Consider the following 26,244-nt stretch of genomic DNA (forward strand, 5'->3'; position numbering starts at 1 on the left):
AGAATCAGTCAATGCACTTCACCATATTTAAAATAAAACTGGAAAGATAAACTATATGGTTACATCAATGGCTGAAGGAAAAAATTCTAATGTAAAGGAACTTTCTCAACCTCTTGAAGGGCATCATTTAAAATCCACAGATATTATTCTACTTAAATACAAAAAACTGAATGATTTATCTTGAGATCAGAAACAAGGCAGGGTGTTTCTTTCACTATTTCTATTAAACACGTACTGAAGATTTTTGCCAGTGCATTAAGAAATGACAAAACAATGAATGCTGTCCAATTGGAAAGGAAGAAGTAAAATTTTCCTCATGTGTAATCCACATGATCATCTATGTAGAAAATTCTACAGAATCTACAAAAGAAGGTACTTAATCTAAGAAGTGAATTTAGAAGGGTTGCAGGATACAAGATAAATTAAAAAAAATCAATTGTATTTTTATAAACTAGCAACAATCAGAAATTAAAGAACCAATATCACTTACAATACCTTAAAAAATATGACATACTGAGAAATGAATTTGACAAGATATACAAGAGGATTACTGAAAACTACTCAACATTACTAAGAGAAATCAAAGAAGACTGAAATAAATGGATGAATATACCACGTGTGGTATTGTGATGTGTAAGAAATATGAATTCGGTCTTTGTCCCTGCTCCTGGCACAGAACTCCTAAAACCCTTGGAATCTGAATACACGTGGTTTTTGTTATTCATTACAAGTCCCTTGCAACCACATCTCAGTTTATATTAATGAGGTGACTTTTGGAAAGCCCTAAGAATGGGGGCTGGTTGCTAGGGAAACCAATTGTGTGATTAGAGGGTTGGAACTTCTAGTCTTACTTCTGACCTCCAATCCCTGGGAGAGGGGCTGGAGATTGAGTTCAATCACTAATGGCTGAAGACTGAATCAATCACGTCTGTGTAATGAAGCCACCACTAAACTGCAAAGGGATAGGGTTTGGAGAACTTTCAGGTTGGTGAACACATGGAAGCGCTGGGATGCTGGCGCACCCAGAGAGGGCATGGAAGCTCCTCTAACTTGCTCTATGCATCTTTTCCATCTGGCTCTTCCTGAATTGTATCCTTACACAATAAACTAACTGGTAATCTAGTAAGTAAACTGTTTTCCTGAGTTCTGTGAGTTGCTCTGGCAAATTAATGAAACACAGTAGCAGGTCATAGGCATCTCTGATTTATAGCTTATCAGTCAGAAGCACAGGTGACAACCTGGACTTAGGATTGGCATCTGGAGTGAGGGCAGTCTTGTTGGACTGAGCCTTTAACCTAAGGGATCTGATGCTAACTCCAAATAGTGTCAGAATTGAGTTAAATTGTAGGACGTACAGCTGGTGTCAGAGAATTGCTTGATGTGTGGGAAAATCCACACATCTGGTTTCAAACTGAAGTATTGAGAAGAAAGACAAAACAGAAGGGTTCCCCCTCCACTCTGTTCATGCATCAGAAGACTGACAGAATGCTAGCAGCCTCTCCAGGTCTTATGATGGATGACTGAAGAAAGATGTCCACTCGAAAGGAAGGCAGAGTAAAGATTGTCCTTTGTAAAAGATACTTCGATTAAGAAAAAGGAGTGTAAAAATGCAGTTAAAGTTCCAAACCTAGAAATTGTTTAAATATAATTCAGAGAATAGCCACTGATACAAACAGGAAAGTTAAGCAGGGAGAGAATGGGCTTGGGTCAGAGGTGTGGGAGCCTGTCAGGTTGGATGATGACTGCTGGGCAACAGGAGTGCTTTTGGGGTGGAGTCACACCCTCATGGGACAGAATAAAATAGCCCAAGACTATGGCAGCCCAGTGGAAAGATTAATTTAGAAGAGATTTAAATCTGAATATTATCATCAAACTAAAACAAAGAGTAGTATAGAAGATAAATAATGTGATAACTTTTCATGTCAAAAACATTTTAGTAAATTATTATAATTATAGTAATTTAAAATCATATTAAATTATAAATTACTGTGTCCCTTCCCAAATCTCATAATTCATATCTGATTTTTTAAAAAATCAATTAAAACTCCTGTGATGTTAATGATAAACTTTTAATTTGAACTTCAAGAGTAAGTTCTTTCTCTTTCTTGGAATGAAGTAGTAAACATTTGACTTTGGGTGAACTTAGTGAGGAAAGCGTTTGTGCTAGAAGACCCAGGGGAAGCTTACACAGCACAGCAGCAGCCTAAGGAGCCGAGGGAAAAAAAAACCACTGTGTTTTTATTATATCATGGGGTACAACCAACCAAATAAAGAGTTAACATTATTATTAAAATTTCCTTAGTAAATGTGACATTTTTCTTGAACCAGCAAATATAAGTATTTTTAAAATTACATGAGGATTTTTTTGGTAACTTTGTTCTTAAAGTAAAAGATATTTCTCATATATAAACCGAACGACAACAACAAACTCTAGATGACATTTAGTCTTTGCTAGTTAAAGTGGTGAAACACATGTACACACATACATCACACTCACATTCACCTCACACTCTAACATATTCATACCAACAAATACACACTTAATAGTCAAATACACACAAACACAAATGCCTGTGGCTTTTCATTCAGTATCTTGTGTGGAACTAATCTGAAAAAGCAAAACTGAAATATTACTTATGGAAAAGTGGATCATTATTGAAAATATGTTTATTTACAGAATACTGACATTCTTTTTGTATGAAAAAACTACAGTATGGTTGGAATTTCATAGACGGAATGAAGTTCAAAGATTTATTACAGATTTGTTTTCAATATATGTAGAGTGCTTTAAATTTTTGATTAAGCAGCCTATTTAAACAGCAGGAGGTCAAACATACACTGAATGGTTCCTCCAAAAATGAAAGAGAAGAAAAAGTACCTCAAGAGGGAATTATAATATTCGTAAGGGCACATTTACTTTTTCAGAGGCTTTTCAGCCTAATGTGCATGGAAGCAAGGAGCATAATGATGTGCTTGATGTTATAATCCTTTGTATAAAGCAAAATCTTTTGGTCAAATGTTACTACTAAAACATTTAAAGTCAATAAATATTGTATTGATCCTTCCAAACGTCTCATTCAATCCTTCCATAGAAAACGATTTGTTTATAAGAGGATTTTTATTCATAGCATACTCTTAAAAACTACATAAGCAATGCATAAAATACAAAAATTAGAAAAATCTGTAACCTTTTTAGATAATAAACAGAAACAGGATAAAATAGTACCATGTTATGGCTACCTCAGACAATATTGATTAGGATGAAAAACCATTAACTCTCATTTAATACAAGAACAGATGTGGCAGACATGATGCTACTGGAATAACTGTTACTAAATACAAAACTCCTTGGTCTTGCAATTTTTAATGTATGGGGGGAAAAGTCCTGAATATAAAGAAGTATGAAATTGGAATGCTCAAAACTCAAAGAAAAGTGAAAATGAGGTGAATACCAAAATAGGAGAAAATTTCAGAACTTTAAAAAACATTTTGAAGTCTAATTTGATTTAAAAATTAATAAAACTCAGTGTTTATTGAATGTTTCCCAAGGGCCAGACAATGTGCTCAGGGCAAAGCGCAAAAGAAAGGAGGTATTTCTTACCACCAATATAATTCTGCCTTCCAGGACCCGGCTATTAGAAAAGAGGTTCAATGTGAATATACTGACAATAACAACAAAAAAAGAGATTAGAGAATTAAGAAAGAAAATTCTAGAGGGCTTCAAGATCACATCTGGAAGGATCTGAAAGGCCTCTTGAAGGTAGGTATTAAGTTAGAAACTGAAGGGTCTGAGATTTTGCCTTACTTGCAAGTTAACAAGTGAGCCTGCCACAGTGTTATAGGCGTATACCAAGAAAGCATGAGAACCTGTGTTAGAGACAGACTAGTTATGACTCAAGATAAAAACAGCAGTCAGAGCAATATCTTGTATTAGTGTCCTGAGCCCTGACCCCCATACAGTGACACAGTGAGGGACAGATGCTATCTGCACGTGTAGTGGGGTGCATCACAGAAGAGGAACTCAGAAATTAGGAAATGCTGATCTTTCTAGGGTTGCTGGTTCCTACACACTCACCTCTCAAATGAGAACAAGGGGCCTAGTCTTTACTCTGGAAGGTAAACAAATCTTCTTTGGGGAGGAAAAGGAGACTTTACTTTCCTGGAATGGATCTTGGAAAAAAAAGTAATCAAGTTCTCTATCTTTATTATATGAGTCAGGAAACAAGTGTTCTTCAACCTGGAGGGAGATACTGTCTCTAGCTTCAGTGAAGGTTTTCAGTACCTTTTGCTCAGAGAACCAGATCATGTAAAATGTGAAATATTCCTGGAGTGTTATCTCCAAAAATCGCTAGTAGATTTTGAATCGGCTAGTAGAAATTGGAAACTTCTTAATGGAAGAGACCCTTTGAATCAACATATCTTGTCATACAAGACAGGAATGTATCTGTTCAATTCATATTATACTGGTTTACTCAATTGGAGTTTCTAGTAGAAGGGAAGGAGTGGTAGCTGGGACACGCAGACATAGAAAGGTTAGGAGGGTTTATACTTGTGCAGATAATTGCATTTTGGCCTGGTGTCTACGATGTCTTACGGATTCAGATTTAAAAACACTGAATGTGGGTCGCTGGTAAAACATTCAGGTATAAATGTTTACATGTCCACTAGATACTGTAAATGTTATTCTAAAGTTTGAAGAAATAGTAGGACTGAACATACACAAGTAAAATCCTTCACTAGGGCTTATAGTTTGATATCTGGTAGTTGACTGTGAGGTTCTTAAAGCAAAAATTATATATATTAATCAAGCCCTCTTAATCAAGACCTCTTAGATAACATGACATTACATTGCAATTTGTTTGACAAGAATAAGGCTGATGCTTCTGGGTGATGGAATATATGTTACAATCAATGAAATTCCTGAGTACAGTGTAGTTGCCATATCCTTTTCCACACAACATGCTTCCTGAACACAAAGAATACTGTCAGCCAATATAGCAAAGAATAAGCGGTCATAGAGCTGACAGAAGCTCTGTGGGCAGGGGAGGCATATCCTTTTCTGGAATATTTGTCTATTTCTCCAAGAGCACAGTAATGTTCCTTCAGGATAAGAGGGGTTCACTGCAGTCAACTTGATAGCATGTCGCCCTCTGGCATCATATCAGGAGTTCAGTGTTGGACTTTGCTCTTGGAAGATCATCCACACATTCAACAGTGTTGACAGATAAAACAGCCTCAGTGAGGGCAAGAGTTCGTTATTTATCCCATGTAAGGCCTCCATCCCTGCCACCAAAGACATTTTATATGATGTGTCATCTTTATTATTGAAAATCGCTTCCATAGTAGATGTCTTCTGGTGGACGTTTATATATGACACAAATAACTACACACTCGGCCTATTCTGAGAGGTCTATCAACATACATTTTCTCAGACAAATTTGTCACCAATTTTTCAGTTTTGTTGTTTTAAAATTCTGTCCAATAAATTATTGGATATACACTAATAAGCAATGTCTACTTGAGGATAGATATTGAAATTAATATTTAGTGAGTTCCTTCTTTAACTCAGTCACTGTGTTAGAACTTTTCTTATATTACTAAATCCATGTAAATATGCAAGGGGTGCTATCCTTTCCATTTTATAGTAGAGAAAATTGAGGCTCAAGATAATGAAATATCTTACTGAGGCCACAGAACCATCATCAAAATGTATACATTAAATATGTGCAGTCTTTTGTATATTAATATACTTCAATAAAGCTGGAAAAAGTGGTAGAATCAGAATGTAAATCAAGTTATAAGTCCCATACTTCTTCTAAAACCAACTGCCTTTGAGTCAGTTGAAATCTGATCTATTAAACTTCTTATTGTGTGTGCATGTGTTTTTGATGCATAGGAGTGGGCTTATACATATTATATAAATCAATGACATGTAATTTGCTGTAATGTCTTCCCTGCCATCATTTTTTTGGTTTGAATTTTCTCGTAGGAAATAGAAAAACAAATTCTGGCTAATTCCTCTAATACTTCTGGACCCTCATTGGCTAGGAAATGTGAGTATAGATGTGATCACCACATGCTAAGCCTCAAACTATTTAATATCCTGTGCCTTGGACCCCTGAAAGCTATTTTCTCCTTAACTTATGTTTTTCAAAATCAAATCATTTGTTTAGCTTAAGAGCACTCAAAAATTACTTGCTTTTCACTGTCTTCATTCCATCACTTAATTATGATTTAAACTGTCTTTGCTTTGCTATATTTTATTTATTTATCTCAAAACTAAATGTCAGCTTTCTTCTTTAGAAACTACAATAGCAAACAAAGCATAGTGGCTTCGTCAAATAGTTTAGAGTCTAAAATAGAAGAGAGAGACAAATAAACAAACAATTACAATAAGGAATTACAAGTAGAGAGGTAAGGTTTAATAAAAATGTCTAAATCTAAGAATATGAATTACAAAAAACCTATTTTGAAATACAGCCAACCTGTACACTATTGATCTTTGTAATATTCTCTGTAATTCATCATTGACTAACCTTATTTTTATTCATTTAACAGATATATACTAATATATGCATAGATAGCATATACTATATATTATGTTAATTGAGTAGCCAACAGCTATAGACTGAGTCTGTGCCCTCAATGAACTTCCAATCTTTTAGAGAAAGCTTTAGTAGTAACAAAATACTCTGTGGCTTTTTTTAGCTTTTAGGGTTAGCAATAGAGAAAATTATATGAACTTACATTTTGAAGGTTGTTATTAAGTCTTTCTGCAAAATACACATAACAATTTTAGTACTTACTCTAAAAGTGAAAGTAGCATAAGTGCTCTCTCAACTGAAATAATGTTAGAATCTCCAGAGATTTAGTGAAAGATTATTTCATATTAGCACCTATTTAAATCCTTGGAACACTTGACCTTTTGGCTATACAGTACTCCATGTAATTCCTGGAAGAAAGTCTAGATTTTTCTTGCCTCTAGCCCCTTTCCTGGCAATTGTACCACTCGACTTTACTTTCTTTACCTGAAAAACTGGTCAATGTTAAGGCGTCAGGTTAAACAAAAACTCCTTGGCATAGCACATCGACGCATCCATAGCCTGTCAGTCAGTCAGTCCTTGACACTTCCGGCTTATATTCTCACTCTTCTCATCCTGCATATTTTTTCCGGTAGACGTAACTGGTTTGAATTCACCATGCAGTTTTCTGAAAATTTGTGCTGCTTTGTGACTCACACCTGACTCCATATCTAACAAACTAACTCTTGAGAATAATAGTAGCAACACGGAATCAGAGGCTCCCTAGCTGCGATCATGAAATTTTAGTGGTGATATAGTGAACATCACACCCATACATGGACCATATTTGTCACAGAGAGTGTTATTCTCTTCTCCAGCTTCCTGTTCATTACTCTTCTCATCCACTGTGGAAAACCTTTATAAAAAGTGGGGGAAGATTCCTTTTGTTTATCGCAAGGGGTTTCCTTTCTGCCATGTCATGTTTTGTAACTAGCCCAACTATGGATCATGGGCAACCTTCCAGTTGCTCTATACCATACATCAAAACTTTTAAATTACCTAGATTTTCTAAAGCAGAAATACTTGACATTCTAATTTGGCTTCCCCTAAAAAAGCTTTCTGGCCTTAGCAAAGAAATTCTTATAATATTTTTGGAATACAATTCTAGTACAATAACAAGAGAAAACAAACCATAACGGATCCATTTGACATATTACATAATATCTTAAGACGATGATGCTATCACACACACACACACACATATTCAAAAATAGTAACCATGTAGAGATGATAGATACGTTAATTAGCTTGAGTGAGGTGATCTTTCCACAAGATATACATATACCAAAATATCAAATTGTACACTAGAAATATATACAAATTTTATGTCAAGAATATTTCAATAAAACTGTTAAAGGGAAAATAGATAACAGAAGATTAAAAGAAAGATAATTGTGTTAAAGATTTTGAGACTAGAGACAGACAAAGATTCTGAAGTTTGCTGTGGTTAAATTTATTCCAATTATGTTGGAATACAGACATCCTTATAATTACTGTTAGTTTTTGAAAGATCATATCTCTTCAACCTTAAGTTGTTAATTCTCCTTATAGCCACGGTTCTTTCATATACAATGTTCCTCCAGCACAGGCTGACCTTCTCCCATATTTTCTCCTTTCCCTTCAAGGTATATATTCATCATATTTAAGATTCAGATTAAATCACCTCCTCATAAAACTTTATTTTATCTCAGGTTGATTTGGTCATGGATCTTATATTTATGGGTCATCTACTATCTGATAGGCAAATGCCACATCTTGAGGATATACATACGAAAAACAGAGATTGTGCCCTAAAGGGCCAGGAAACAGTAATCATATTACTATATGCTAATTTCAATGCCACATCTTGAGGATATACATACGAAAAACAGAGATTGTGCCCTAAAGGGCCAGGAAACAGTAATCATATTACTATATGCTAATTTCAGTGACAGGATTAAAATCAGATAGGTGCAGGAAAAAAAAAGGTTTTCCTTGTTCTTTCTCTGTTCAAAAATATTTTAGTAACTTGTTTGAAATCTCCTAGTTTGCATGTGGCACAAGCAATATCTTGCTGATATTTTTGCCCAACTTTACATAGCTGTAGGCTAACAAATATGTCTTTAAAAAGAAAGGAAATGAAAATGTTATGACTGAAAGTACTGAAGGAATGTCAGAATGACTTAGATATTGTAGAAAAGACTGTTCTAAAGAACAGTTTTGTTTTGTTTCAAAGATAAGCCCTGAGCTAACATCAGTTGCCAATCTTTTTTCCTTCTTCTCCCCAAAGCCCCCCAATACATAGTTGCATATTCTGGTTGTAAGTCCTTTTAGTTCTGCTATGTGGGACACCACCTCAGCATGGATTGATGAGTGGTGCTAGGTCCGTGCTCAGGATCCAAATCTACGAAACCTTGGGCTGCCAAAGCAGAGCGCTTGAACTTAACCCCTTGGGCCACAGAGCTGGCCCTCAAGAATAGAGTTTTAAATTAGGTGATTTCTCTGGTTCCTTACAACTCCAAAAATTCATGCCTCCATTTTCAAAATCAGCTTTCCCAGGTAAATTCATTTTATTTGCCTACATTGAAAATTGTCTAACAACTTTGTTCACTTAGATGTAGCTTGTCAGATCTTAATAAACATTCTCACAGTTTATAAATGTTTTGAAATTATCAAAAATATATAAAAGTCACTAGAAACTTTGCCCTTATGAGATTTCTCACTATGCTTTTGGCCCTGGAGGACAAAATGAAGGTTGAATACAGTTATTTCTTCTCATTGAAATGCTCTCCCAAAGAACCCTGCACATCAGAAGTTTATCTATCAAGTTCCAGCTCAATAGTTACCTCTTATGTAAAATATTTTTAGAGATTTCAGTCATATTTGATCTCAGTTTCTATATTATCGTACAAATGATAGAGAATACTGTAAAGTATCAACATACTCATCACAAATGTATTTTGTTCAGCATGCTGTGTTCCCATATCTATTTTCTGGTTCCGTGGAAGCTTCTTGAGTACATGTCTAATTTGGTTGGGTTCCCCCACTCTCGTACAGCTTCTCATACAGGTAAATTGATACAGAAGTAAAACAATTACATAACTTATTCAGTGTAAAATAATATATATCATCATTTAAAGTAATATTGCTGTATATCAATAATATAGAAGTCAAACAATTACCTAACTTGTTCAGTACAGAATAATGCATATCCTAATTTTAAGTAATAGTGCTATATATCATCTCATGAAAGATAAAACTAAATATGAAAATTAAAAATAACCACCTTAGTTACAGAAATAATGAGGTATCCATAAATTAGCAGATTGAAAAACAAACATATGGAGAGTTCCATCTGCAAAAAAAGATACTTTAGAATTGGAAGGAATGTTTGTCATGATCTTTTCTTCCACTCAACTCCAGTGATTCTCACTTTCACTTGACAAATGAGTCTCAGCAAAGACTAATGTTCACAACTAAATCACTCAACCTGGTTAGCATGGACCTATGCCTTTTGATTCTACATTGATTTTTCTTCTATTATATAGAATCAAGATTGAGATAAGACCTATAAGAACTATCACTGTATAGTTTAAATAACTATAATGGATACTTAAAAGAATAATTCATGTTTGAAACATTTGCAAGAAAAATATTAGATGAATATTCAGTAGTAGCTTATAATTTATGACAGGGATATTTGGACACATAACTTCTGAGTGTAGCATCATCACAGGATATTATGCCATCTCCAAAATACAAAATTTATAGTTACAACACAGAAATTGATAGACTACTGTGCTAAGTTTTATATAGTCATTTTTAAAGTTTATAGGTTGGATAATTCAAAGACAAAGAGACTTAGAAACATATTTTAGTGAAAAATAGTAGAAAAAGTTTATTAATGATTCTAGCTCTCAAAGTAAGAAGTTTCAATCAATATACCTCAAAGTGAAGTCAGATATAAACAAAGCGCATCATGTGAGATACAGTTTTCTAACTTTTACTTTTAATTTTAAAACATTTAAACATTTATAATTCTCATATTTCATACTTGTTTTCAAAAGTATAATAGTTATTTCAGGAATTGTAATCCTGCAATTGCACAAATACAGTGTGTTTACATTCTATTATTTTGAAAAACTGGACTTGTCAGTAAAAAATTGCAACTTATGGGCAACTCTGCTGAAGAGGTATAAATAAATAGATTACCTTTCATATAGAGATCTCTTGTCATTCATGAGGTGTGAGTTATAGAAATTTCTATGAATGATAAAACAGAGAAATGTCATTAGTTAAGTATATGTTATATATGAAGGATCCCCAAACATAAAAATACAGTACTTGCAAAAGCATATTTTGATAATAATAAGTGTATAATGATGTGTACCAAAGCAGTAAATAAGTAGTGAAATACCATAAAGCCACATAAAATAAATAAATCTTAGTAAAGCCTTTCCCTTGTGTTTGGGAAGAGTAAGCAGATAATAGGAGAGTCAGCACGATTCTGCCTGAACTATCTGAAAATATTAACACAGCCACAAATATTACACTACCTAGGACTCATTCTATTTAAACTGTTAAATGGCTTCACAGTGACTTAAATAGATTTGTACATGATATGAAAAAATTAATGCATTAAGCTTTTTATAATTAATAACTGTGTTGTGCATGGACAGTTTCTTTCATGACATATACTTCAAATATAAATCTATTTCTATGTTTTTTTTCATTTCTGGATTTTAAATCGAAGTAGACTTGCTAGCATTTGCTGCAATGGAAACTTCGTGATTTTCTCCTTTCTCTTAATGTCGTTTACTATGAACATTTTGTAAACATTGTGCAACTACTACATTTACGAAGTGTAGCTAATCAGTGGCCTTGTTAATTTTAGTAATTCTTTCACAGGATAGCAAAACTGCGCTCCTAGATGCGATTATATGTAAAAATGGACAAATCTACATCACATTTTTAGTAGATAGTCCAGAACTGGAGTTCAAGAGAGACAGAACACAGAATGCCAGGTTGAGGGAGAACCGTGTGGACTCCAAGACCAGCACATTTCAAGACTAATAGTAGTAAACAGTGCTTACTGAGAGTATCATGTCTCAAGTAGTGCGTGGCTTCAAACAGTTAGAAATTAAATTAAATTAAAACATTTTTTTTTCAACTTTGACATATTCATGGAATTAAGATCAGAGGAATAAGGAATAAAGTGCTAAATTTAAAAGCAAACCACTTTAGTTGCACCCATTTATAATGTTGATTTTCAGGATGTCATAAATATTACATTACAAGATAACAAATTGTGTGAGCTTTTACGTAATGCTTTTTTATGCCCTTGGTGTACTCATTTCTGGTGCATAGTTATTTTCAATCAAGATCAATTTTTGAGTTTCAGAGCAACAGTAAAATAATTCCATTTAGTACTTCCAGTTAACGTATAATTCCACATAGTACATCCAAAACTTAACTTATTGTCTTTACCCCAAAACCAACTCCATAAAAAACAACTCAGAACTACTTGTTTAATTGAGTGGATTGATTTGAGATGATCTATGGAATAACAAACTGGATTAAACCTATAAATATATCATCAGAGGCAATTTTGACATAACTACAAACTATGCATTATATCTTTATGTTTCATACGTCTGGCAGTAACCTAAGCAAACTAGCCAAGGTAAAGCTGGAAGATTGTAAATAAACAAGTACTACACCCAATTCAACATTCAAAATCTCTAGGCCATCTATTTGGTCTTGGTAAGTTCCTAACTGTCTGACAAGCCATAAAGCAAAAGACATCTTATCTGATTTTTACATGTCTCAGTTTATACAGCTAAGAAGCAGGGGCTGGATAACCATAATAAAAATTCTCACAAGCAGTTATTGGTAACTTTATTTCTATTTTGGATAGGCCAATTAGAGTAACATAATCAACTGTTTCCTGCTTTTGAGTTTTAAAAGTTAGTTTTTATTGGCATTTGGAAAGAACATGACACTGAAATTAAAGCCATAAATGTAAGCTCTATAACATTGAGAATGCTTGAAAATAGCATGATAGATCAGAGCTAGCTGGGAAGAGAGTAAGGAAACTCACCCTTAGAGGATCTTAAAATCAAAGAAAAACAAATGCACAAACAAGATAAAGATAATGTGCTCAAAGTCACCTAGATTATAGCATTTTGGTTTTTTAGAACAATTTGAGGAACTGTGATATTTTAAAAACGTGTCCGTTATTTTGAACCCTGAAGATACATGATTTTAGTGTTGAATTTTGTCTGGGAGCCATCTTCCTTAAAATTTATTCTTTGTCTTTAAAAGAAATAAGTGGAATGACTTTAAGGTTAGTAATCTGTAATAACGGCCCCAATTTTGCCAGCCTAGGCACTAAAACCCTATTGACCTCAAAAAATGTTCTGTTCTGCCCCTTGGTGATTTTAGTGTTCTTTTTAAAATATGTAGTTTTCGCTATTTGCAGGCCTACAGGCTTTTAGAAGTTCAGTATAACTGGTATTTTGTGGCATTCTTCAGAGTTCACAGCAATAAGTCTTCGTCCCTCATATTGGAAGGTTACATGGCTGACATTGTTAATTTTCTTTAGCAAAGTTCCTCTGTCAGCAGGATTTATCCTTGAATTGTTTAGAATGGTCATGCCAATAGACAATTTTTGTGAACTGTGCTCTCAGCATTTAGGAATTAAATGACACTGTAGATGCCATATTAAATCTAACAGTTTGCATGACATATTGTGAAATATCTCAATGAAAGTGGAAAAGGAGGATTTTGAACTATAAAATTTCACTGTCAAGTGACACCAAGAACCCAATAGTTTAATAATGACTGTGATAGTAACGGATCCCTACAACTTTCAATAACTTCTTTCGCCCCATATTTGGGGAAGTTCCCAGACTTCCCAACACTTGGGAATGTTCCCCGAAAGAGGACCAAGAGATTAAAAGAAATAAGATTTGTGTCCTAAATTAAGGTTTTTTCTTTGATTATTTGTATGTCGATGGACTGCAGATCACATATATATAAAAATAATTGTATCATATGTTCATGTTTAACTATGTCCTAAAAACAAATTATAAAGTATTTCATTTCTTGCTCTATAAAATGTGTTTTATGTAGAATTCAAGGGGGAAAACAAAAGCAATATGAGAACGCAAACTTTGCTAATGTTAAGAAAATGAATAAAAATACAGGTTCTCAACAGATTTCATGTTTCAATTGAAGTTCATATGGGTTATTATAAATGCCATCATTGGACAAAAATTACCCAATGGGGTTTTACTTAGTTTCATAAAAAGGGTATTTTATTACAGTATTTACTGTAGCATAGCTAGTATTAGAATAAAAGAGTAAGAAATAATGGATTCAAAATAAAAACTTATATAATGGAACAACCATGATAAAGAATAGATTTGTACTGATTTTTCATTCTAAGTCAGTCAATCTGAAAACACCTCTTGTGGGGAAGTTGTCTAAACAGGGAAAAAATATATTTACAGATAAAATCTATATAATACATAGTGCTATGTTTTGAAAGATTGTAGTGGTGGAAATAAGATATGCAGATTTGCACATGGAAACAATCTCTTTCAAAAAAATATGCACATCCACGCAAATGGAAAATAACATATATGAAGATATTCAAAGTTACTCAATGAAGATTGAAATACAGAGCACACAGAAAGATCATATTGTGACAAGATGAACACTTTATTTTGGCAATGTGTTCTTATTTTCGACTATAATAGGTAGAATTGAAATTACTGTTTTGTTTTGTTTTTTCGGTTGTCCTGCCTGTCCCTGAGCTAATATCTGTGCCAGTCTTCCTCCATTTCTTATGTGGGATGCCACCCCAGCATGGCTTCATGAGCAATGTGTAGGTCCTCACCTGGGATCCCAGCCCAATGGCCCTGGGCCACTGAAGCGGAGCACACAAACTTGACCACTATACCACGAGGCTGGGCCCAGAAATATTGTTGTTTTATCCTTAGAAATTAAATTGAGTATTTGTGTTGGGCAGAATAGTGCTACCCTTCAAAGATATCTACATTCAATCTCCAGAACCTATGAAATATTAGATTACACAGCAAAGGGGAATTAAGATTCAAATGCAATTAAGTTTCCTAATCAACTGCCCTTAAACAAGAGAGGTTATTCTGCCTTATCTGGGTGAGCTCAGTGTAATCACAAGTGTACGTAAAGTGAAAATGGAATCAGAGGAAAGAACAAGAGAGATGACAGCAGTGCTGGCTTGGAAGATGGAAGAATGGGCCACCAGCCCAGGAATACAGGTCACCTCTAAAAGATGGAATAGGCAGGAATTGGATTCAGCCCGAGTTTCCAGAAGTAATCCAAACATGAAGACACTTTCACTTGACTTCAGTGAGACTCATTTCGGGTTTCTTGTCTCCTGAGTGGAACATAATAAACTTGTACTGTTTAAGCCACTAAGTTTGTGGGAATTTATTATGGCAGCAATAAGAAACTAATACAGATTTGGATACCTTTCTGTTCAGAATTTTCAAAATTCTCTTCTGTCCAAATATTTGTTGCCATCCAATTTAATTCTCTCTATAATTTTATAATGTCAGAAAAATATTACAATGTTGAGCCACTGCAGGTAATTCAACTACTTAGCAGTGTCATCTAAGATTTAGAAACAGTACCCGTATACTTAAGTTTATAATCTATTAACTTTTACTTAGACTTTCTATGTCTAGACACTGAGGGTCAATATATGCTTTCTTTTTTCCCCAAGGATCACCATTCTAAGTGAAATTACATGAAATTTTAGATTTTACTAAAAATTTTAACTTATTTACATGTAACAACACTTATTATATTCCAGTTGTTCTAAACACATTATATGTCTCAATTCATGCAATTCTCAGCACAATCCTCTAAGTTTATTTACACTTCCCATTTGCAAAAGAGGATCCCATGGTACAACGTCAGCAACTTAACCAGTATCATTCAATTAAAAATGAGTGTAGTTAGAATTTAAACACAGGCACTCTGGCTCCAGAGAGTGACTGGCTCACCAAAGCCTTCCAGACTGTGTTACTCAGCTATTGCTGAAATGATGGTGTGTAACAAACAATCCCCAATGCCCATGGCTTGCAGCAACAAATATTTATTTTTCAGCCTTATGGATCTTTATTTTGGCTGCAGTTTGTCTGATCTCACCTAGACTTATTTGGTTTTAGCTGGACTCAGCTGGACTCTAGGCTTGTTTTTTATGTGTCTTCTTCATTCTGGGGACCAACAATTACCCAGGCCATATTCTTTTCATGGCATGTGGTAGAAGACAAATGACTAAGCCTAACGACAGAAGGCCATTTTAAAACCTCTATTTATATCACATATATTAATATTTTATTGTCCAAGCAAGTCACACGGTCAACAGTATGGTAACAGATACTCTGCTTACTATGATAATAGCCACTGCAGAGGCAAATGGCAAAATTAAATGAATGTATAATTAATTACAGAAAGGTGCTGAAGGGCTGGGAACAACTATCAAATCTACCAGAAACTCTCTCACATCAACTCTTTATTTCCACTTCTGGCATTTTACCTTGCTGTTTTTCTTTATAGTTCAGCGTTCTTGACAAGATTTCTTTTTACTCATAAAGGAAAGAGTTTTAAACTAACTATTTTAAAAATCATAGAGTGCTTAAGTACGACTCAAATTAGAAGCAGGACAATGTCTTTCCAATCATAGATAACTAAGAAGCAGAAATGGAAAGGTAATTCTCAATGAGAAATGAAAATTCAAGAGGAAGCTAAAATGTTTTCTAGCATATACTTTTTAAAGCATTACTAATATATAATTAAAACAACATATGTTTCCATGAGAATACATTATGATAATTAACTTTAATTACAGAGAACAAATAATTTCCTTCCCACATGTTTTTCTGAGGCAGATATGATGCAACTAAATTAACTAAATGCTCATAATCTATGATTTGATTTAAATATTCATTTATATTTCTATATGATGTCCTACCAAGCATGCAGACTTAGAAGATCTGGGAGAGCCTTTGGATGTTCTTTTTGTCATCTTATGTTGCAAATTAAGCACAAATGCCCTCTATATTTTATTTAATTTACTCTGTAGGTTCGTTTCTCATAGGAAGAGTGATATTAAATTTGACTTATCATAAGTACAGAAAAGAAGTGTTTTGGACAGTTAGACCCTGAGCAAAAATAAAGGCCCTTAGGAAAACACTCTGCATAACAGTTTGAGAGGCTCCACTTCTTGTTTATTCTAAAAACTACCTGAGAGATTTCCTTTCCCTACTCATACTTAACTCTTCTTGGTGTTATGATAGATATTCTTAGATCTCAGTGGAGCAAACTGTTTGACTTTATTTCATCCCAGTAATCCTTTTTTAGACAATAGAATTGTGATACAGTGCTTTTTGTTTTATTTAAAAGCATTTAGAAACACCTTGAGTTGTCTGCTTCTATGTTTTGTGAAAACAAAACGTTACTATTTACAAATTGTAGTAGAAAAGATGGATAATGCTGGAGTATGGTCCAACTGATTTTATCTACACATTATCTTTCTTAGTTGAATTTTAATTTTCATTCCATCATAACGTTGGTGTTTGCCATAATCAAGACTGGCACATCTCACAGGTATGAATATAATGGTGATGGTCATGGGAGCAATGGGAAAAAATTTTTATTTTTTATGAGGAAGACTAGCCCTGAGCTAACATCTGCTGCCAATCCTTCTCTTTTTGCTGAGGAAGAGTGGCCCTGAGCTAACATCTGTGCTCATCTTCCTCTAGTTTATATGTGGGACTCCTGCCACAGCATGGCTTGATGAGTGGTGTGTAGTTCTGCACCTGAGATCCAAACTGGCAAACCTTGGCCAGTGAAGCAGAACGTGAGAACTTAACCACTGCACCACTGGGCTGGCCCTGAAAATAGCATTTTAAATGGAGATAATCCTGGAAAATCTGATAGATATGATCATCACAATAATATTTAGTCTATTATATTAAGTTTAATAATAAAGTTCCCCTGAATAAGATCAAAATTATAAAAGTTCAAAATAATCTGGAAGTACATGTGTATGTGCACACATATATATGAACATACACATATACATATATATACACACATTATATATGTATAATATATGCATATTCTATAGTGATGCCATTCTCAGTTCCAATTGTGCTGTGTAGTATTATATAAATAACACTTTGAGGTAGAATCTTGTAAGTTCTTTTTTTCTTTAGGGAAAATAAAGGCATTAAATTGCCCAGTCAAAAGGTTAAAGTTTATTAGTGTTGCAGATGCTCTTAAACTAAGATTGTCTGTGCTTTTTAAATAACATTCACTATAGGATATTGCCTCTCATTAAAAGAGAACCTAAAACTAGCACTTCTAATCATTTTTATTCATGCCCAACACTTTGTCAATATTGTTTACAATGCTTAAAGAAAAGCAGAGAGCAAGTTGTGTGTAGAGTTTTAATAATTTTCCAAACTAAAGACTTCAAAGCAGTTCTCCATTTTAGCACATGTGCCAAGGCGAAAAATTGAACCATTTCTTTTTTATTCCCAGGGTGTCAGGCTCTATAAGTAAAACTGATAATTCAGTCAGATATTGTTTTGTTATTTGATTTCATTAATAGCAGCAGAGTTGCTAAGTTTATAAGACTTATTGCTTTTTAAATAATAAAATTTATTTTTAGACCATCTAAAGTTATTTTTTAAATGTCTCGAAATCAGTGAATTTCTATAGACTCATTTCGTGAGTTGTGATATTCACAACTTATTTAGCATCACAGTATAACCCTCAAATGAATTTGCTATAACTTGCCTACCCACTAATTAAAAGTGGAAAAGTTATATGCTATATCTTACAAATAACATGATATGAATCAAAAGATAAGCACCTTGCATTGCTGTTCTCCACATGCAGACTTTCTTTATGAAAAAAGTCATGACTTGTAAAACATCAGTGAAAATTAGAAATTCAAAGACATCAAGTTGCGTTTTAGATAGTTCAGGATACTTCTAATTGATATACAGCCATTAAAAAGTATAGTCTTCCAAGTTTGTTATACCAAGTTTAAACCAGTTTAAACTCTGATTCATTTTACTAACTCTCATCACTAGATGAGCTAGAATGATTTGCCAGCAATCGATGTGGCTCCCTACTGAGTGTCCTGCTGTCAAAATCTTTTGAAGAAGACCATTTGAAACAGCTGACTAAACTACAAAATCACTGTGTGTGGAAGATTTCTTGTACTGATTGTCGAAACTCTGAAATTTGATTCATTACATCGTTTTTGCTCTTTAAACACTAGTTTGCTTTAGAAGATTTTTATTTAGAATCCATGAAGTGTGTCTTAAAAAATAAAATAAAACAAGCAACAGACTGAACTGTATCATTGAGTAGCTTTATATTTATTGTATTCTTTAATTTGAAAGTAGTTGTCATTTATGTATTTATTTACTTATTTACTTTTCTGTGTTGTATTTTAAGTTAGTTTTCACTTATATATTTCATCTGTTTACATTTAACTTTCTTATTAAATTACATTTCCGTTTTGTGTGAGATATTTATAAATACTTGAAGATGCTTCATACTCTGCTTTATACTCTTTCATACTCTAAAACAAATCAAATTGTTTAAGGACAACACTGATGGGGAAAAATGCAGTTTTATCTTCCTTGAGAATGAGGGGAAGATGAGAAAATATAGAAAGCAGAATTTGCAAGTAATATAAAGTTTGCATCCACTTGTAAACACTTCCCACTTCCCACCCTCATTTCATACCATTAGGGCAAATCTGACTTCTCTAGGTAGCTCTAAAACTTCAGCTTTTCAATAAGAACTGTTATTCACAACTTCCTTTTAAGTGTATTAACTCTGTTTCAAAATCACTGACCATGGTAAAGTTAGGTTATCACGTAAAAGTAGTTTAGAAGTATAAATTTTCTGTTTAATATCTGTTTCTCAAAAAGTTTATTCTTGCTGGTTTTCTTTTCATAGATGTCTTTAATATGACTTTTTAAAAATGTTTTAATACTGCTTATATCAAGCAACCTCTCCAGGTCAATGATTCTATTACTGGGGTCTGGCAGCATTCCTCAAGCTATACTGTGGCAATTATTATCTGTCTGAATGATTTTTCAAAAGCTAAAGAGAAAAACTATCACACATTTTAGCAGACCAATGTGGACTTTCAGATCTATTCTATTGAAAACCTCTGCTAATACAATCACTATTGCATTTGGCAAAATACTTTGTCAAGTAACAATTCTTTGGTCGTCAAAAAAAAAGGCCATGATTTGTACGTAATTTACGTAACTGAAGGAAAAGTAATCAGACCATTAATGTAGTGAAATTATAAAACATAGGTTAAATAATGAACAATATTCAAGAGCAGGGTTGTGTCACATATTCATCCATTTATTTAATGAGTGCATATTGATCGCCTACTCTGTCCTAGATGCCTTTCTTGGCGTTGGGGATACAGTGGTGAGTAAGACTGAGTATCTCCTATTCCATAAAATTTAGATAACTCTGTATTGGGAGGAAGGATACAGCAAACAAGTAATCCTATGAATTTCTGCCAAAAATGCTATGAAAAAAATATAATCAATGTCGTATACATTGACATTGTCGTTAGGGATGTTATGCAGGTCTACCTTAGGAAGGGACGCTTTGTCCAGTATTAACTGATGAGACTGAATCAAAGATGTAAAGAACTAAATGAGAAGAATTCTATATAGATGAAACAGTACATACAAGGTAGAAAAGATATGTTTGAAGAACCACCAGGAGGTCATAACCTATTTTGAAGAGTTTGAAGAGGTTGGCAGGAGCCAGAGCATTCATGGCTCGTGTGTATTTGTGTATGTGTGTGTGTGTAAAGAAGTAGATTTTTTCTTGTAATAACTAGTCTTATGAAAAATCAAGAAATACTTAGTGTTTTTAGTGTTTCTATTATGTTCAAGTTACTGTTTCTCTACATAAATGGTACAAAATATAACAGTGAGATTTATTCCTCAAGAATTAAAACTGAAAAGTGACATTTATTCAGTACATACTAGCTGTCAGACACTGTTCTAAATTGTTTTACATATTTGAAGTTATTCATTCCTCATGACAATTCTGAGAGACAGTCATTATCATTACTCATTTTATACATAAGAAAAAATACCCAGCAGAGTTCAATAACTTTCGTGGCTTTTCCACTGCAAGTAGCAAAGGCAGATTTGGAACCCAGCCCATTTGACTCCAACATTTCTGCTCATCCTCCTTTTTTTCTTTCTTTTTCTCCCTCTCACTCCTCCTTTTTGTGAATATATATAAAAATAATTTTTAAAATGCCTATAAGATTTCAAGGATTAATAATAAAATGAATATCCATGGCCACTACCAAACTTGAGAAATAGAATATTATCATTGCAATCAAATTCCTCAATGGATCTGGTCTAAAAGGATCCTCCTTCTCACTCTTGCCCAGGAAATCATTATCCAGAATGTTGCTATTTATTCTGTTATTTCACAGTGTTAGAGCATACGTATGCATCTTTACTTAATTTAAAATTTTACACAGTTGATCTGTATTTCAATGTAATTATTCATATGTACTTTTCTGTAACTTGACATTTTTCATTACTTTTTTTGATTAAACTTTTTTTTATTAATGTTATGATCGATTACAACCTTGTGAGATTTCAGTTGTACATTATTGTTACTCATGTTGTGGGTACATCACTTCCCTCTTTGTGCCCTCCCCCCACCCCCCCTTTTCCCTGGTAACCACTGATCAGATCTCCTTGTCAATATGTTAACTTCCACCTATGAGTGGAGTAATACAGAGTTTGTCTTTCTCTGACTGGCTTGTTTCGCTTAACATAATACCCTCAAGGTCCATCCACGTTGCTGCGAATGGGCCAATTTTGTCTTTTTTTATGGCTGAGTAGTATTCCATTGTGTATATATACCATATCTTCTTTATCCAATCATCAGTTTCTGGGCATGTAGGTTGGTTCCACGTCTTGGCTATTGCAAATAATGCTGCGATGAACATAGGGGTGCAAGGGACTCTTGGGATTTCTGATTTCAGGTTCTTAGGATAGATAACCAGTAATGGGATGGCTGGGTCATAGGGTATTTCTATTTTTAACTTTTTGAGAAGTCTCCATACTATTTTCCATAGTGGCTGTACCAGTTTGCATTCCCACCAACAGTGTATGAGGGTTCCTTTTTCTCCACAACCTCTCCAACATTTGTCGCTCTTGGTGCTGGATGTTTTTGCCAATCTAACGGGTGTAAGGTGATATCTTAGTGTAGTTTTGATTTGCATTTCCCTGATGATTAGCGATGATGAACATCTTTTCATGTGTCTATTGGCCATATGTATATCTTCTTTTGAGAAATGTCTGTTCATGCCCTCTGCCCATTTTTTGATCGAGTTGTTTGTTTTTTTGTTGTTAAGCAGTGTGAGTTCTTTGGATATTATGGAGATTAACCCTTTGTCGGATAAGTGGCTTGTAAATATTTTTTCCCAATTAGTGAGCTGTTTTGTTGTTTCAATCCTGTTTTCCCTTTCCTTGAAGAAGCTCTTTAGTCTGATGAAGTCCCATTTGTTTATTCTTTCTATTGTTTCCCTCAACTGAGGAGTTATAGTGTCCGAAAAGATTCTTTTGAAACTGATGTCAAAGAGTGTACTGCCTATATTCTCTTCTAGAAGACTTATTGTTTCAAGCCTAATCTTTAGGTCTTCGATCCATTTTGAGTTTATTTTGGTGTGTGGTGAAAAAGAATGGTCAATTTTCAATCTTTTGCATGTGGCTGTCCAGTTTTCCCAGCACCATTTGTTGAAGAGACTTTCTTTTCTCCATTGTAGGCCCTCTGCTCCTTTGTTGAAGATTAGCTGTCCATGGATGTGTGGTTTTATCTCTGGGCTTTCGATTCTGTTCCATTGATCTGTGGACCTGTTTTTGTACCAGTACTATGCTGTTTTGATCACTGTATCTTTGTAGTATGTTTTGAAATTGGGGATTGTTTTTCCTCCGGCTTTGTTTTTCTTGCTCAGGATTGCTTTAGCAATTCGCGGTCTTTTGTTGCCCCATATGAATTTTAGGATTCTTTGTTCAATTTCTGTAAAGAATGTTCTTGGGATTCTGATTGGGATAGCATTGAATCTGTATATTGCTTTAAGTAGTATGGATATTTTAACTATGTTTATTCTTCCAATCCATGTGCATGGAATGTCTTTCCATCTCTTTATGTTGTCGTCAATTTCTTTCAAGAAAGTCTTGTAGTTTTCATTGTATACATCCTTCACTTCCTTGGTTAAGTTTATCCCAAGGTATTTTATTCTTTTCGTTGCGATTGTGAATGGGATTGAGTTCTTGAGTTCTTTTTCTGTTAGTTCATTGTTAGTGTATAGAAATGCTACTGATTTATGTATGTTGATTTTATACCCTGCTACTTTGCTGTAGTTGTTGATTATTTCTAATAGTTTTTCTATGGATTCTTTGAGGGTTTCTATATATAAGATCATGTTGTCTGCAAACAGTGAGAGTTTTACTTCTTCATTACCTATTTGGATTCCTTTTATTTCTTTTTCCTGCTGAATTGCTCTGGCCAATACCTCCAGTAGTATGTTGAATAGGAGTGGTGAAAGTGGGCACCCTTGTCCTGTTCCTGTCCTCAGAGGGATGGCTTTCAGTTTTTGTCCATTGAGTATGATATTGGCTGTGGGTTTGTCATATACGGCCTTTATAATGTTGAGGTACTTTCCTTCTATACCCATTTTATTGAGCGTTTTTATCATAAATGGGTGTTGGATCTTGTTGAATGCTTTCTCTGCATCTATTGAGATGATCATGTGGTTTTTGTTTTTCATTTTGTTGATGTAGTGTATCACGTTGATTGACTTGCGGATGTTGAACCATCCCTGTGTCCCTGGTATAAATCCCACTTGATCATGGTGTATCATCTTTTTGATGTATTGCTGTATTCGGTTTGCCAGAATTTTATTGAGGATTTTTGCATCTATGTTCATCAGTGATATCGGCCTGTAGTTCTCCTTCTTTGTGTTGTCCTTGTCAGGTTTGGGGATCAGAGTGATGTTGGCTTCATAGGATGTGTTAGGGAGTACTCCATCTTCCTCAATTATCTGGAATAGTTTGAGAAGAATAGGTATTAAGTCTTCTGTGAATGTTTGGTGGAATTCTCCAGAGAGGCTGTCTGGTCCTGGACTCTTATTTTTGGCGAGGTTTTTGATTACCGTTTCTATTTCCTTACTTGTGATTGGCCTATTCAGATTCTCCATTTCTTCCTGATTCAGTTTGGGGAGGTTGTAGGAGTCTAGGAAGTTGTCCATTTCTTCTAGGTTGTTCAATTCGTTGGCATATAGTTTTTCCTAGTATTCTCTTATGATCCCTTGTATTTCATTGGTATCTGTTGTGATTTCTCCTCTCTCATTCCTAATTTTATTTATTTGAGACTTCTCTCTTCTTTTCTTGGTGAGTCTGCCTAAAGGTTTGTCGATTTTGTTAATTTTTTCAAAGAACCAACTCTTTGTTTCATTGATCCTTTCTACTGTCTTTTTTGTTTCAATATCGTTTATTTCTGCTCTTATTTTTATTATTTCCCTCCTTCTACTGACTCTGGGCTTTGTTTGTTCTTCTTTTCCTAATTCTGTTAGGTGTCATTTGAGGTTGCTTATGTGAGCTTTTTCTTGTTTAGTGAGGTGAGCCTGTATTGCGATGAATTTCCCTCTTAGGACTGCTTTTGCTGCATCCCAAATGATTTGGTATGTCGTGTTCCCATTTTCATTTGTCTCCAGATAATATTTGATTTCTTCTTTAATTTCTTCAATAATCCATTGTTTGTTCAGAAGCGTGTTGTTTAGTCTCCACATTTTTGCACCTTTCTCTGCTTTTTTCTTGTAGTTGATTTCTAGTTTCATAGCATTATGATCAGAAAAGATGCTTGATATTATTTCAACTCTCTTATATTTATTGATGCTTGCTTTGTTTCCCAAAATATGGCCAATCCTTGAGAATGTTCCATGTGCACTTGAGAAGAATGTGTAACCTGCTGTTTTTGGATGAAGTGTTCTATATATATCTATTAAGTCCATCTGGTCTAATTTTTCATTTAATTCTATTATTTCCTTGTTGATTTTCTGTCTGGATGTTTTGTCCATTGGTGTTAATGGTGTGTTGAGGTCCCCTACTCTTATTGTATTGTTGTTGATGTCTTCTTTTAGTTCTATTAAGAGTTGCTTTACAAATTTTGGTGCTCCTATGTTGGGTGCGTATATATTTATAAGTGCTATGTCTTCTTGGTGGAGAGTCCCTTTTATCATTATATACTGTCCCTCTTTGTCTTTCTTTATCTGTTTTGCTTTGAAGTCTACCTTGTCTGATATTAGTATAGCGACACCTGCTTTCTTTTGTTCATTATTAGCTTGGAGTATTGTTCTCCATCCCTTCACTCTGAGTCTGTGTTTGTCTTTGGGGCTGAGGTGTGTTTCCTGGAGGCAGCATATTGTTGGGTCTTGTTCTTTGATCCATCCTGCCACTCTGTGTCTTTTGATTGGGGAGTTCAATCCATTTACATTTAGAGTGATTATTGAGATGTGGGGGCCTACCACTACCATTTTATGTCTTGTTTTCCGGTTTTCTTCAATTTCCTTTGTTTCTCGTCCCATGGTTTAATCTGTTCTGATGAAGAGCTGCTACTCTCTGCTGTTGTCCTTCTACTTATCTCCTCTGCTTTTGGTTTTGTAGCCCCTTTCCTTTTTTTGATTTTTCAGGAATGAGGCTTTTCCTGAGGATTTCCTGAAGAGGAGGTTTTGTGGCAATGAACTCCCTTAATTTTTGTTTATCTGGGAAACTTTTTATTTCTCCACCGTATTTGAAGGATATTTTCACTGGGTAGAGAATTCTCGGCTGTAGGTTTTTGTCCTTGAGATTTTTGAATATATCATTCCACTCTCTTCTAGTCTGTAACGTTTCTGCTGAGAAATCTGCTGATAGCCTGATGGGGGTTCCTTTGTAGGTTAGTTTCTTTTGCCTGGCTGTCCTTAGTATTTTCTCCTTGTCGTTGACTTTTGCTAGCTTCACTACTATATGCCGTGGGGTTGGTCTTCTTGCATTGATAAAGTTTGGAGATCTATTGGCTTCTGTCACCTGAAGATCCATCTCTCTCACCAGATTTGGGAAGTTCTCAGCCATTATTTCTTTGAATAGGCTTTCTGCCCCTTTCTCCTTCTCTACTCCCTCTGGTATACCTATAATCCTTACGTTGCATCTCCTAATTGTGTCTGATAATTCTCAGAGAGTTTCTTCATTTCTTTTTAGTCTTACTTCTCTCTCCTCCTCTGCCTGCAGCATTTCTATATTCCCATCTTCCAAATTGCTAATTCTTTCCTCCATATTATCGTCCCTACTGTTCAGTGCATCTAGATTTTTCTTAATCTCCTCTATTGTGTTCTTCATTTCCAGTATTTCTGTTTGGTTCTTGTTTATCGTATCAAACTCTTTTGTGACATAGCTCCTGAACTCGTTGAGTTGTCTATCTGAATTCTCTCTTAACTCATTGAGTATTTTAATGATGGCTGTTTTGAAGTCATCGTCATTTAGGTTATATATTTCATTTTCTTTGG

General features: G+C 34.4%; 1 long non-coding RNA gene across 3 annotated transcripts in view; it reads left to right on the forward strand.

The window, feature by feature from the left end:
• Positions 1-826: 826 nt before the first annotated feature.
• LOC139078835 (uncharacterized) overlaps positions 827-26,244 on the forward strand; it is a 110,984-nt gene continuing 85,566 nt past the window's right edge. Inside the window, exons 1-4 of one of the 3 annotated variants that reach the window (XR_011531984.1) lie at positions 844-984; positions 3,626-3,760; positions 5,990-6,053; positions 6,304-6,419. This is a non-coding gene — a long non-coding RNA (uncharacterized lncRNA). Of the gene's footprint in view, positions 985-3,625; positions 3,761-5,989; positions 6,054-6,303; positions 6,420-26,244 lie in introns of those variants that run through there. The other 2 variants (XR_011531989.1, XR_011531985.1) reach the window with 2 other exon arrangements.

The sequence above is a fragment of the Equus przewalskii genome, chromosome 2, assembly GCF_037783145.1.
Source record: "Equus przewalskii isolate Varuska chromosome 2, EquPr2, whole genome shotgun sequence".
NCBI classification, from domain to species: domain Eukaryota; kingdom Metazoa; phylum Chordata; class Mammalia; order Perissodactyla; family Equidae; genus Equus; species Equus przewalskii.